Raw genomic sequence first — 12,371 nt, forward strand, 5'->3', positions numbered from 1 at the left:
AGCAATTTCAACAAAACCTGATACTTTTTCAGCATTAGACTAGCAGATGGGGTGGGGTTGTCAGCTCACAAGGCAATGAACATGACTAGCTTTGTGACTTTTGGTAACTCCCTTATTGTTCCCCAGCCTCTGGATCCTCATTTGTAAAGTGAAAATGACAATACCTAGTCTCAGAGTCATTGTGAAAATCAAATGAAAAAATATTTGGCATAGCAGGTGCACAAAAATGGAAGCCCTTACATGCAGGTGGGACCATGTCATCTCCTGGGGAACCCCTGAGTCTGCAGAGAATACTGGACATATGAGAGGTGAGGGAGGCCAGACTTAAAGACAGGTGCTCCTCGGGGAGATCTTGATAACAAGAACATTGGTTTACTTCTCTATAATAAGGGGATTTTGTAAAAAATTAAAAGAAATAAAAAGACAAAGTACCAAACAAGGTGGTTGGTAAATAGTAAACCTGGGATAAAAAATAGAAAATAAGCAACAACAAACCCAAGCAGAAACAACTAGGCTGAGAAACTGGTCCCTCTTTTGGTCTAAGTATTTGCCCACTACTCATTTGCTAGGATTTGTTTTTTAAAAATCTGTAACTGTTCTATTCAGCAGTGCACTTTTGTTGTGGGTGGAGCTGGTGGTGTTTAAGTTTTGTCATTCTAAAGGGTAGTTAGCAGTGGGATAACAGGGTGATCCAGGATGTCTGTTTTTCAACTTCTACAGCAGTTAGTGCTCTCCAGATGTTCAACATCTGTGTTCAAAAGATAAAGTTCTGTTGACCTGCAGTTTTCAGAGGTCGGTTCAGTTTTCAGCTTCTCAGTCATGGCACCTCTTTTTTCTTGCTGAGTACAGGCTGGCATCGGTCCCAGTTTCTCCTTTGAAATTCAGCAGAAGGTCCTGATGGAGGAGGATGATACCCAGAGAGAGGAGCCCAAAGAAGATGGAATTGGTGATGTGCAACATTTCGGTGAGAGCTCTCTCGGTGTACACTTCATTCTCAGAGATTTTGAGTACATATTTACAAGTCACTACTCCACCATGCATATTGGGAATGAGCTGGCATTTTCCATTGTAACCCAGGAGTTCGGCAAACAGAAAGAGAGCCTGAGGCTGGCAATCCTTGCCCAGAGCTTTGGCCACGTACTCACAGATCACTGTTCCCTACCTCACTGAAGACATGTTGAGGATTTGTTTAGACCAGATGCTGATTGACAGGAAGGCCAGAGCAGGTGGTATAGAGAGGTCTTTCCCAGTGACTCATCAGTCATTCAGAAATCAAATGCCACACAAGATGAAGACATGTTGAGGATTTGTTTAGACCAGATGCTGATTGACAGGAAGGCCAGAGCAGCTGGTATAGAGAGGTCTTTCCCAGTGACTCATCAGTCATTCAGAAATCAAATGCCACACAAGAAGGCGTTGGATGGGAAGCACAGAGAAAGGCACCAAGCTTTTAGGACAGCTTTTTTTCTAGGAGAACAGCAAGTCCTGCTGCCTCCCAGGAGGGACAAGGCTCCCACTCAACTACTCCCAATTCACAGGGTTGAAATCTTTGCAAAGTATTCCCTTGGCACTGAATCAGAATGAATGGACTTATAAAATGTATATTTTCCTCATTATTTTTTATTATGCCTCAGATGTTCAAGTAACCAGTGGACTCAGGGATATGCTTGGTATCTGGTTTTAGTTAATCTCATTAGTATTTTCCTGCAACCAGCTGACCGGCTCTGCACTGCAGAGTCCTATTCTATTAAGAGAGGGTGATTTCAAGTTTGTGAAGTAGGTTCTATTGTAGTGGTTACAAAACACATATTAACTTTTTAAATATAAAAAAGAGAGAAGGTGATTTAATTTTTCACTTACTCGTTGTGCTTAATTCTAGACACAAGGAGTTAAAATAGAAAAGTTCCTGTGTTAGTCAGGGCTCTCCAGAGGAAGAGAACAGAGAAATTGCAATACAACGATGTGAAATGTTTTGGCACCTAACCAAAGCCAGGCATTGAGTTTGGAAAAGCTTTCTGGAGAGGGTGATTTCTGAACTGTCCATTTCTGGGTGAACTGTGATTAGGAGGGGAAAAGTGAAAGGATATAACCCATGTGAGTAACTGCAAGTAGCTTATTGTGACTGGAATGTTCCCTCCTTGCAGGAAGAGGAGAGGGAAAATGGTAAGCTATTAGGTGGGAAAATAACCCAAAGTAACCAAAATGACTTATTTTTTGTTTGTTTTCATGCTAAACTGAGGATTCCAGATTTATTTTATCCTAAAGGCTTTGAGAAGTCACTGAAGAATTCTAAGCATTGAAGTGATGAGATTATATTTTCAGTATTTCAATAAATATGTTATAGTGTTTGTCACGTATGAATACTGTGAGAGGCACTGGGGATATATTGGTAAATAAGATAGAAGGATCCCTGCCCTCACAAAGCTTAGAATTTTGTGGAAAGATGAAAGGAAAAAAGACTAACAAAACAATTGAAAATTTTAAATAGTGCTATTGAGACCAGAGGATTGATTTAGGAGCTTATGATAATTCCAATGTCTGCCTACCCCTGTCCCACTGGCCATCACACCCCACCATAAGTGCAAGCTTCAAATACTGAGTAATAACTCAGCAACTGCCCTATACCCCATCCCCTCTCATGGCCAAATGCACAGAGGGTCTTTGTTTGTTACTTCCAAAGCTTCTCTCCAAATGTGGCTCTTAGTTTTCCCTGTAGGCTCTTCCATCACGCATTGCCTTGGACAAGTCTTGCACACCACACATAGTGTCTCTCCAGCCCCAGGCCTAATGAAGCTCCATCTGCCTCTGGCCCCTGGGCTTGTTCCTGGCCCTCACTTGGAGTGGGAGTTAAAAATACCGGGTGATAAATGAAAGCAAAGGGGATGGAGAGATTAGTACTATTGACAGATATGTAAGAGGCAAACATTAAATGATTTGGCAATGAATTGGTCATAGGGGTTGGGGAAGAATGAGAGACTAAAGTTTTGATTAGAGAGTTGGATATCTGGATATAAGAAAGTCACCTTTACTTAATTACAGAATATGACAAGGAGGGCTGAGGAGAGCACTTGGGGGAATTTGGACATGTTAGATCCTCTGCACCCAAGGGAAAACCCTGTGGAGCAATAAACCACATTGGGACTTGTCTCGATTACACTGCTCATCAATGTTTAACAGACTAGAGGAATGACAAGCACTTAGGTGATTTCCCCCCACCAGCACACCAGCCTCAGAACTAATCTGGGCTTTTTGTAGAAGAAACAGGGGAAGCTGTCTGTTTCTGAGACCAGAAAGCTCTGTCAGCAGACATGGGGGAGAGGAGAAAAAAGCACCCTTTAAACATATCCGTATTTGCTTTTTAACTAGCACATTCATTTGAATACACGTAACTTTCCTCTTGTGCATTGTTGCGTTACTAAGCCTTCTATAAAGCTAACTTTAATATTAACATTAAAAGTGTAGTATATTCTTATACTCATTTTAAAGTTCTGGAGATTCTTATGTCAATCTTGTAAATATAATACTAATTAATATCTTAGGAATCAATCTCTGAAAATCAACAATATGAGAATGACCTTTTAAATAGAGTTTCTTTTGGTTTCCATTTGAACAACACAGCAAATGAATTCTGATCATCTTCTTTAGGCATATTTGTAACTTAGAGAACTCCTGGTTCTTGAGGACAGCCAGAAATTCAAATGAGTCTAAAAGAACTGTACTAGCCATAAGCATCACTATCTGTGCCTCAGAAATAAATGCTTCAGGGCCGAGCCCGTGGTGCACTCGGGAGAGTGCGGCGCTGGGAGCACAGCAGCACTCCCGCCGTGGGTTCGGATCCTATATAGGGATGGCCGGTGCGCTCACTGGCTGAGCGCAGTGCGGCCGGTCTCAAAAAAAAAAAAAGGACAAAAAAAAAAAAAGAAAGAAATGCTTCAAACAATGATTAGAACTTATTGAGCACTAACACTAAAATCTGTAGCCAGGGCTGGGTGCTGTATAATAATGTTTTTATTAGCTTTCTTTACTTTTCCCCTGACAGAAACAATACAATCATCACTGTAAATTGGAACATTAAAAAAGGCTGAGTAAGTAGCCCCTGGCCCCTGGAAACACAACCAGTTAATTGGAATATCGTCACTGAATTTCCAGTCCAACACTTGACCCAATAGCCAAAAAGTACCTGATTCATGCTTACTTCTTTGAGAATTTTAGGATCTGTGACTGTGGAGTTGGCATAATAAGCAGTCAGGGATGGGAAGAGAGATTCAGTATCTTACCTGGGGCCCTAATGAATGTTCTGTGGAGCAGCACTGACTTGGGATTGATACCTTGTTAAACATGGGAAACACAATCAGCAGGGCTTTAAATTTTGTGGCTGGAGCTCATCTTTCTCTTTCATCCTAGCCCTATATAGTAAGATTCTACTTCCTACACAGCTACTGGCTCTTCCTGCATTCGTCAGGCAAGGAGGAGCCAGTGCAAGTTTAGAGCAAGGAAATGACATAATTAAAATGGTATTAGACAGGAAAGCTCAAATTCAAAACCCATCCCCCCCATCTCCCCAAATCTGGCCCCAGCTCCTTAGGTCTTACCTCCTCCTCCTCCTTCCCCATGTGCTGTTAGTGCAGCAGGCTGTATTACTTACAGTTCCCCAAACCTTCCTTGGTTTTACCATCCTCCTGCACTGCTCATGCTATTTCCTCTGCCTCTGCCCCTTTTTTCCAATATGAAGATCACATATGTGGTCTTCCCTCATGGACTCACTGGGTACAGAAGAACTCGTTTAAACTCGTTTGTACCATTTTTTTATGGTTGTGTATTGTGTTATCACATGACACTTATATGCTAGGCAGTAAACTCCTTAAATAAAGACACATCATGAAATGTCTTACTTTATCTTCATCTTCCACACATCTAGGCATGCTGTGTGGAACAGAGTAGGTGCTTAGTAAATTTGCCTTTTTAAAAAAATGTTCCTCATGTTCTGAATCTTGGCCCTCACTCTGAGTTGTCAAAAGTCTCCAGGACACTGAGGTCTGTATGTCTGACACATAAATTTGAACACCTATCCCTACCCAAGGTGGCTCCAAAATTATGTATATATAAAATATATAAGTATACATATACAAATAACAAGATATTAAGGACAAATTTGAAATCATGGTATGAGATAACTGGAGAGATAGTAGAAGTCAGATGAAAAGAAAAACAAGGAAGACCAATAGTGAGAAGAGAAGCTGAGTTTCCGGCCATATGGAGGCGTACAGCTGAGAGAATGCTGGGTTTTTTCTGTTATAAGCAGAAAAGATACAAAGAGACTCTTTGGTTTAAGCCCACCATGCAGGAAAAAGTAGACTAATTCAGGGTCTTCAAGTGATTAAAGAAGTGATCCAGACAAATACAGCTGGGATAGGTTAATCTAAAGAAGACACACACACACACACACACACACACACACACACACACACACACACATTCAGCATCTTTCTCCTGCCTGATTGCAATAAAAACTCACAGAAGAGATTAGGAGCAGGGCAGAAAGAGAACATTGTGATGCAGAACTTAATCAGATGTTCCAAATGGATTTAGATTTTTCTCATAATTAGAGAACCAATCTTGTAGTAGTTTAAACATAAAGCAGCACAAGTGGATAATCATTAAACTTATTGAGTAGACAGAATTGAGATATTTGCCTTTTTGTGCCCTGGGAGGTTAAAGTGATTTCAACTTTAATTTTGGTTAATTTTCTGGTGTTAATTCGAATAACTAATGTATCATTTACAGTGTGTGTGTGTGTGTGTGTGTGTGTGTGTGTGTGTGTGTGTGTGTGTGTGGGGGGGGCAGCTGGCCAGCAAGGGGATCTGAACCCTTGACCTTCATGTTATCAGCCTAATACTCTGAGTGAGCTAACCATCCAGCCCTTATTTAAACATAATCCAAATATCCAATAAGGCTATTGAAATAAAAATATATCAAAGATTTTTTAAAAGGAGGAGGAAGAAAAGTCTTTATTACTGTTGTACAATAATTAACAGTAAGTTTGACTCTGAGCTTCCTGAAATCCAGAATACAAAGGGAAGCATTGGTTTACATAGTTCTCCTTAAAAACTGTTGCAAATCCAACGTAAAAATAAATGAAGATACCTTTTCTAAGAAATGAAAGTACATTCACTTTTTAAGAGAAAGAAAATGTGTCCTAGTACTAAATTATAAAAGTAGTGCATGATGTGGAACTCAACTTATATAGGACAGTGTATAACATAATGGTTGATGCCATTAACAACAGTTCCACAGAAGGACAAGTGTGATTGGAAACCACTTTTTTTTCTTTTTTTTTTTTAAGATGACCAGTAAGGGGATCTTAACCCTTGATTTGGTGTTGTCAGCACTATGCTCTCCCAAGTGAGCCACAGACTGGCCCTGGAAATTACTCTTTTAAGTGCTCTCATTGTGCTATCTACTACCCTGTGCAAAGAATGCTACCCACATTATCACACTAATTCATAAAATACGTGTTGAGTGTCATTTTTCAGAATAGAAGCTTGTTTCTCAAATTACTTGGCTAGTACAGAGTCTGAGTCCAGGTTTAAACCCAGGTCTGCCTGACTCCAAAATCAATGATCTTTCTACTATACTCTGCAAGTGAAAACTTGATTCTTTAAATAGTCATAATATTAAAGAGAACTTCAGTACAAATGGTTGTTTCAGGAGTTGGACCGGGGATAAGAATGGACTGAATTGATAGCTACAAAGATTTGTTAGGCTGTCACTGCAGAGAAAGGAAGAGACATGCAGATTCAGAACACAGAAATTAATCGAGTCCAACCAGTCCATGCTAATGAAAGGAAAAATAGCTAAAATAATTTTAATGGAATAGCTCATAAATATTTCATTGTATCACTTTGTGCAACACTTTACCTTTGCCCACCTAACAGTGTGAAGATGAGAAAAATAAGACCAGATACTGTAACCACCATCAATCCTGCAGAGGTAGACAGTGAAGGAAGCTCTGCTGTGTGCTTTACAACAAAACAAACCGCTGAATGACTGGGAATGGCAGAGAGAGGGAGGCATGGCTCTGGTCTGCAATTAAATAAGGAACTTTATATTAAAGAACCTGAAATAGAAAAAATAGAAGAAAAGAGCTCATTTCTTTCTCCTTTTTTTACTATTTTTTAAAACATCACAATAACTAAAAGAAAGTCTGATAATAATAATAATAATGACAATAGTATTTATTGAGTGCCTTTTATATATTTTAAGATGTTGTGGTCTACATTTATCATTTAATTTAACACTTGCTCTTTCAGATAGTCTCTTCTATCTTCAGGCTGCTTTGGCATTATGAAAGCTATTAAAACCACACTAACTTGTCAGGAGGGAGAAATTTTGCTGGACTTAGTGACTTTAAAAGGTCATATTAAATGAATACTTTTTGAGGTCCTTCATGTAAAAAGTCTTGGAATGTGGTTCACACAAATATGAATAAAATGACCCCACGGCCTTCAAGGAGCTTGGCTATATATATGATAAGACACCTCAACAGGTAAAACAAGGTCGTGAGGAGAGGGCAGTGAGGATCATTTCTATTTAGTAATTAGAAATTATTCATTGTACAGAAATTTCCCCTGATGACTTTCATACTTAGAGAAGAAGTGGAGAGTATCATTTAAGAGCATGGACTCTAGCACCATGCTGCCTGTGTTCAAAATTTGACTTTGCCAGCTTACTAGCTGGTGACCATTGACTTTTCCATGTCTCATTTTTTCACTTTTTTTTTTAGCATATATATTGTTACAAATCATAATTGTTCTTTATGCCCTTTGTACAGTCTCTTCTCATCCCCATCTCCCTCCCCCTTCCCCCCTCTAATTACCCTAGATTTCTTCTCTCTCTCTGAAAGAGTAATGGTTACTCTGTTGATTTGTTGCCTAGATGATCTGTCCAGTGCTGAGAGGTGTGTTCAGGTCCCCCAATGTTATCGTAGAGCAGATGCTTCTTCTGTCACTCTGGAAAGAGCTTTGCGGAGATATCCTCTTCTTTTCTTTGGTTTCTGCTGGTGACTCTCCTGTGTCAATGCACTCCAGTGGCTGGTGGACCATCTGCATGGTGGTCATGGCATCGTGCTGCTTTCGTGGCAGTCATGGTTATTGTGGTGGCTGTGGTGGGCCACCCACATGGAGGCGGGTGGGTTTTTGGCATGCTCCTTACTTAGTTGGTGGTGACAATGGTGGTGTGCCTTGTTGTGGGAGGAGGGTCCAGTCCCCACTCCATACCTCAGGACCCCAGGCAGGCCCCATGGTGCTGGCAGTGTGCCTGGTTATGGGAGCAGGGTCTGGTCCCCAGATCCATACCTCTGGACCCCAGGCAGGCCCCATGGCAGTGGAGGTGTGTGTGGTTGTCCCCCCTTTCTGGCTTGGTAGCCCAGGGGACTTCCAGTTCTTCTAGGTGTTACAGGTGTTCTTTGGTGAAATGAGACCCTTACTAGTTAATATCAAACTTCATCTGTGGTTGTGGGTACTCTGTTTTTTCTTTCAGTTCTGTGTTGGATTATTTGCTGTTCCCACCACTTAAACTCTGCACTGGAACTAATTTTTTTCCTTTGCTTGATTCTAAAGTGAGGAAACTTCCTGCAGGGACCAGTACTTGAGCTCTGTGTTGAGCTAAATTGCTGCTTTGCTGCTGATTCCCTGGGGAAGGCTTTTTGTGCAGCTCAGGTTTTAATGGTTGACTTTATAGGACTTCCAGGTTTACTGAAATCCAATGCACGTGGGTTGTGTAGAAACACTGGTCTGGGACTGCTTTTTCATCAAACTGCACCCCATGCAGTTCTATATTCCTGACCAGTCTCCTCTGAGTGGCTCTGCGTTGTTTGGGGGTGGACCAGCTGTCCTTGCTGTGCCCCAGTGCTCTCCCAGTGGGCCTGTCTCCCCCACTGCTCGTGCTACAAACACTTCTCATCGGATGGGCCATGCTCCAATCCCTTGCAATGACTCACTGGCCTCTGAGTGGCACCTTTTTTTCAGGTGTTGTAGCTCCTCCTATGTGGGTCCACGGAAACCCTATTAGTGGCTTTGCTGGCCTGAGGGCCACCAAGGCCCTCTTCTCCCCTGCCACCTCCAAGCAACTTCATCCTAAAGGCACAGCTACGGCTTTTGCTGGCTCCAGCTCTATGCACTTCTTTCTCTCATCGTGGCTTCTCCTGCCTTCATGCACTCTGTCAGTCTCTTCTCCTCTTCCCTTGAGCTCTAGTGGCCCCAGCTTGGCTGTCATTGCTTTTTAATAGTTGTAAATTAGTTGATTTGTGGGACCATCTATTCCACCATCTTGACTGGAAGTCTCCAATTTTTTCACTTATAAAGTGGGGATATTATCAGTAATTAACTCATAGGGTTGCTAAATACTGTCATATATTTGAAAAACTGCCATTCTAGTTGTATTGTGTGATTATGCCTACTCCCTAGACCCTTTGACAGGAGAACCACTGTCTCTAAGATGTCTGTCTAGTCAAGTATATTGCTGGTGTTGTTCTGTGCAAAGAAATGTTTGCAACCATAGTGCTTTGGGTCAAAGCCATCATTTATTTTGAGCATCAACTACATGTCAGGCTTTCTTCTAGGCACAGTAGGGATATAGCACTGGAGAGAGTAGACAAAAATCCCTACCTGCATAGCACATATGTTCTAGTGAGCAGGGACAGACAATAAGCATAATGAAAAGTACAGCTTATAATATGATAGGAGGTGGTATTTCTGTCAATAAAAATAAAGTTTAATGGTACAGAGAATGCATTTTAAGCTGAGTGGTCAGGGAGGACTGAGGTGACACTTGAGCAGCATCTTGGAGGAAGTGAAGGAGCAAGACATGAAGATATGTGGGGAGGGAATTCCAGGCAGAGAGGACCACTAGCCCAAGGGCCCTGAGATGGAAGCATACCTGTCTAGGAATCCAGCCTAGGAATATTGAGGAGGCCATTATGGCAGGAGCTAGGTGAGTGCCGTGAGAGAAGTCACAGATGAGGTCAAAGAATGACAGATCATGTACTGTCCTTCTGGGCCATTATATGAACTTTGGCTTTTGTCCTAATTGAGATGAGGGCCATTGCAGGGTTTTGAGCAGAGGATTGATATGAGTTGTCTTAATGTTTAAAAAGGGTCACTCCAGCTGCTATGAGAATGCAGTAGTTTCCTTTTATCCACGGTTTGGCTTTCTGTGATTTCAGTTAACTGTGGTCAACCACAGTCTGAAAATATTAAATGAAAAATTCCAGAAATAATCATTCATGTAACTTGTATTACAGCATATTGTTATAATTGTTCTCTTTTGTTATTAGTTACTGTTATTAATCTCTTGCTGTGCCTAATTTATAAATTAAACTTTACCATAGGTATGTATGTATAGGAAAAAACTGAGTCTATATAGTGTTTGGTACTATCTGAGGTTTCAGGCAGTCCCTGGGTATCTTGGAATGTGTCCCCTATAGATAAAGGGGGACTACTATAGTCTGTATTGGGGCAAAAGTAGAAACAGGGCCAGGGTAATCAGAGTCAATACACAATGGCAGATCAGACCTGGGTGGTAATAACAGTGGAAGTGGTAAGCAGCTTCATTCTGGATTTACTTTGAAAGGAGAGTTGCAAGAATTTCCTTGTCGGTTGGATTTGAAATGTGTGAGAAAAAGAAAAGTCAAGGATGACACCAAGGTTTAAGGCCTGATATGGGGAAGACTTCAGTTGGGAAAGGGTGGCTGGGGGACAGGGTTGGAAATGTTAATTGTGAGGAGCCTAGTAGGCATCTAAGTGGGCGGTTGCCTGGAGTACAGGGGAGAAGGCCAGGCTGGACGTAAATTTTGGGAGTCATCAACACGTAAGTGGCATTTGTGCCATGAGACAGGATGAAATCACCAAGGGAGTGGGTGTAGATAAAGAGAAGACGAGAGGTCCAAAGTCTGAACTCTGGGCACTCCAATGCTCAGAGGCTGGGAGGAGAGAAGGGACCAGCAAAGAGGACTGAAGAGCACCCGATGGGGTAGGAAAAAAACGTGAAAATGTTATGTCATGGAAGTGAAATAAAAGTGTTTGAGGAGGAGAGAGTGACAACTGTTCATTGCTACTGATAGTTCAGGTAAGATGAAGACTGGGAAACAGCCTTTCCATTTCCTCGTGTGATCTCAATAAGAACCTTTCTAGGATGTGGTAGAAGCAAAGTCTGATTGGAGTAAATGGGAAGAGAGAACTTAGAGACAGCTTTTCTTAACAGCTCTCCAAAGGAGTTTTCCTGTAGCCAATGAGAAAAAAAAGGGCAAGTGGCTGGAGGGGGGAGTCAAAAGGGAGTTTTTTATTTTTTAAGATGGGAGAAATAACATGATTTCCTGTTGATGGGGATGATCCAGTAAAGAGAAGGACGCTGATGATGTGGGAGAGAAAAGAACATTGCTGGAGCACTTGACTGCTGGATCGGCTGGTGTATGTTTCTATGGGACAAAAACCCAGGACAGGGGGGAAAAAAATCCTACGGAACACGAAGCATTCCGTAGGTGATGCTCTCTCTGAAGTTATGTCAGACTTTTACTTGGACACATGAAAAGTGCGTTAAATAAGCTATTTAAGTGACCACTGAGTTCTACTCAGGGTGCCGGGTACCGCGCATACATTATCCAGACGCTTATTAACTACCCTACACCATCAGTATCATTATTGGTATACGATAGACGAAGAAATTGTTTCCGAGAGCTTGCCCCCAGAAGTTAAATAGTTTGCAGTTCGTTGTGGTTTTTCTTGCTGTTTGGAGTTCCCCGAGGGCAGATGTCCTTCATCTGTGTTACCCCAGAGACTGGCCCAAAACTTGGCAGAGGTCCACATTCCCGCGTGCCGAGATGCACTGCGGGCCACCGTCGGTCCATTTGCCTTCCGAGGAAGCACAGGCTCGAGGACGTTCGCATCAGCACTGTTTTCATTGGTTACCGCAGCTCAGAAAGTATGTTGGAAAATGTAGAACTTTCAAGAGATATGACTGGAAGGAAATCAGTATGAATGAGTTGAAAACCCTCTTGACCCAGCCCATAGCTGAGGCCGTTCTTCAACGATTTTGCAAAGCCGCCTTTCTGACGCATCAGGTAAACCTGCCCGGGAGCTAACTGTGGGCAGGAGGTGCGGTCACCTGGAGTTTCCCAGGAGAAACTTCATGTACGGGTGAGGAAATGATCACCCGAGGACTTGTACCTTCCCGTCCCTCTTCCAGCTCATAAAAAAGGCCTGCCACAAAAGTCTCTGGTGCGTTGTTGTGAGCGCGGCTTTGAGAAGCTGGCACTCGGGGATGGGGCGGACAGTCAGGCCCCTCCAGCAGCAGTAAAGGTCCCAACAGCCAACTGC

At 42.1% G+C, this 12,371-nt stretch overlaps 1 pseudogene across 1 annotated transcript in view; it reads left to right on the top strand.

Annotated features, from left to right (window-relative positions):
- The window catches only part of LOC103605803, a 38,121-nt pseudogene that overhangs the window by 5,348 nt on the left and 20,402 nt on the right, over window positions 1-12,371 (top strand). Inside the window, exon 2 of the transcript XR_551811.1 lies at window positions 850-964. The product of XR_551811.1 is annotated as a pleckstrin homology-like domain family B member 2 pseudogene (transcript). The remainder of the gene's footprint in view (window positions 1-849; window positions 965-12,371) is intronic.

This window comes from Galeopterus variegatus, unplaced genomic scaffold (genome assembly GCF_000696425.1).
Source record: "Galeopterus variegatus unplaced genomic scaffold, G_variegatus-3.0.2 Scaffold6082, whole genome shotgun sequence".
Classification (NCBI taxonomy): Eukaryota; Metazoa; Chordata; class Mammalia; order Dermoptera; family Cynocephalidae; genus Galeopterus; species Galeopterus variegatus.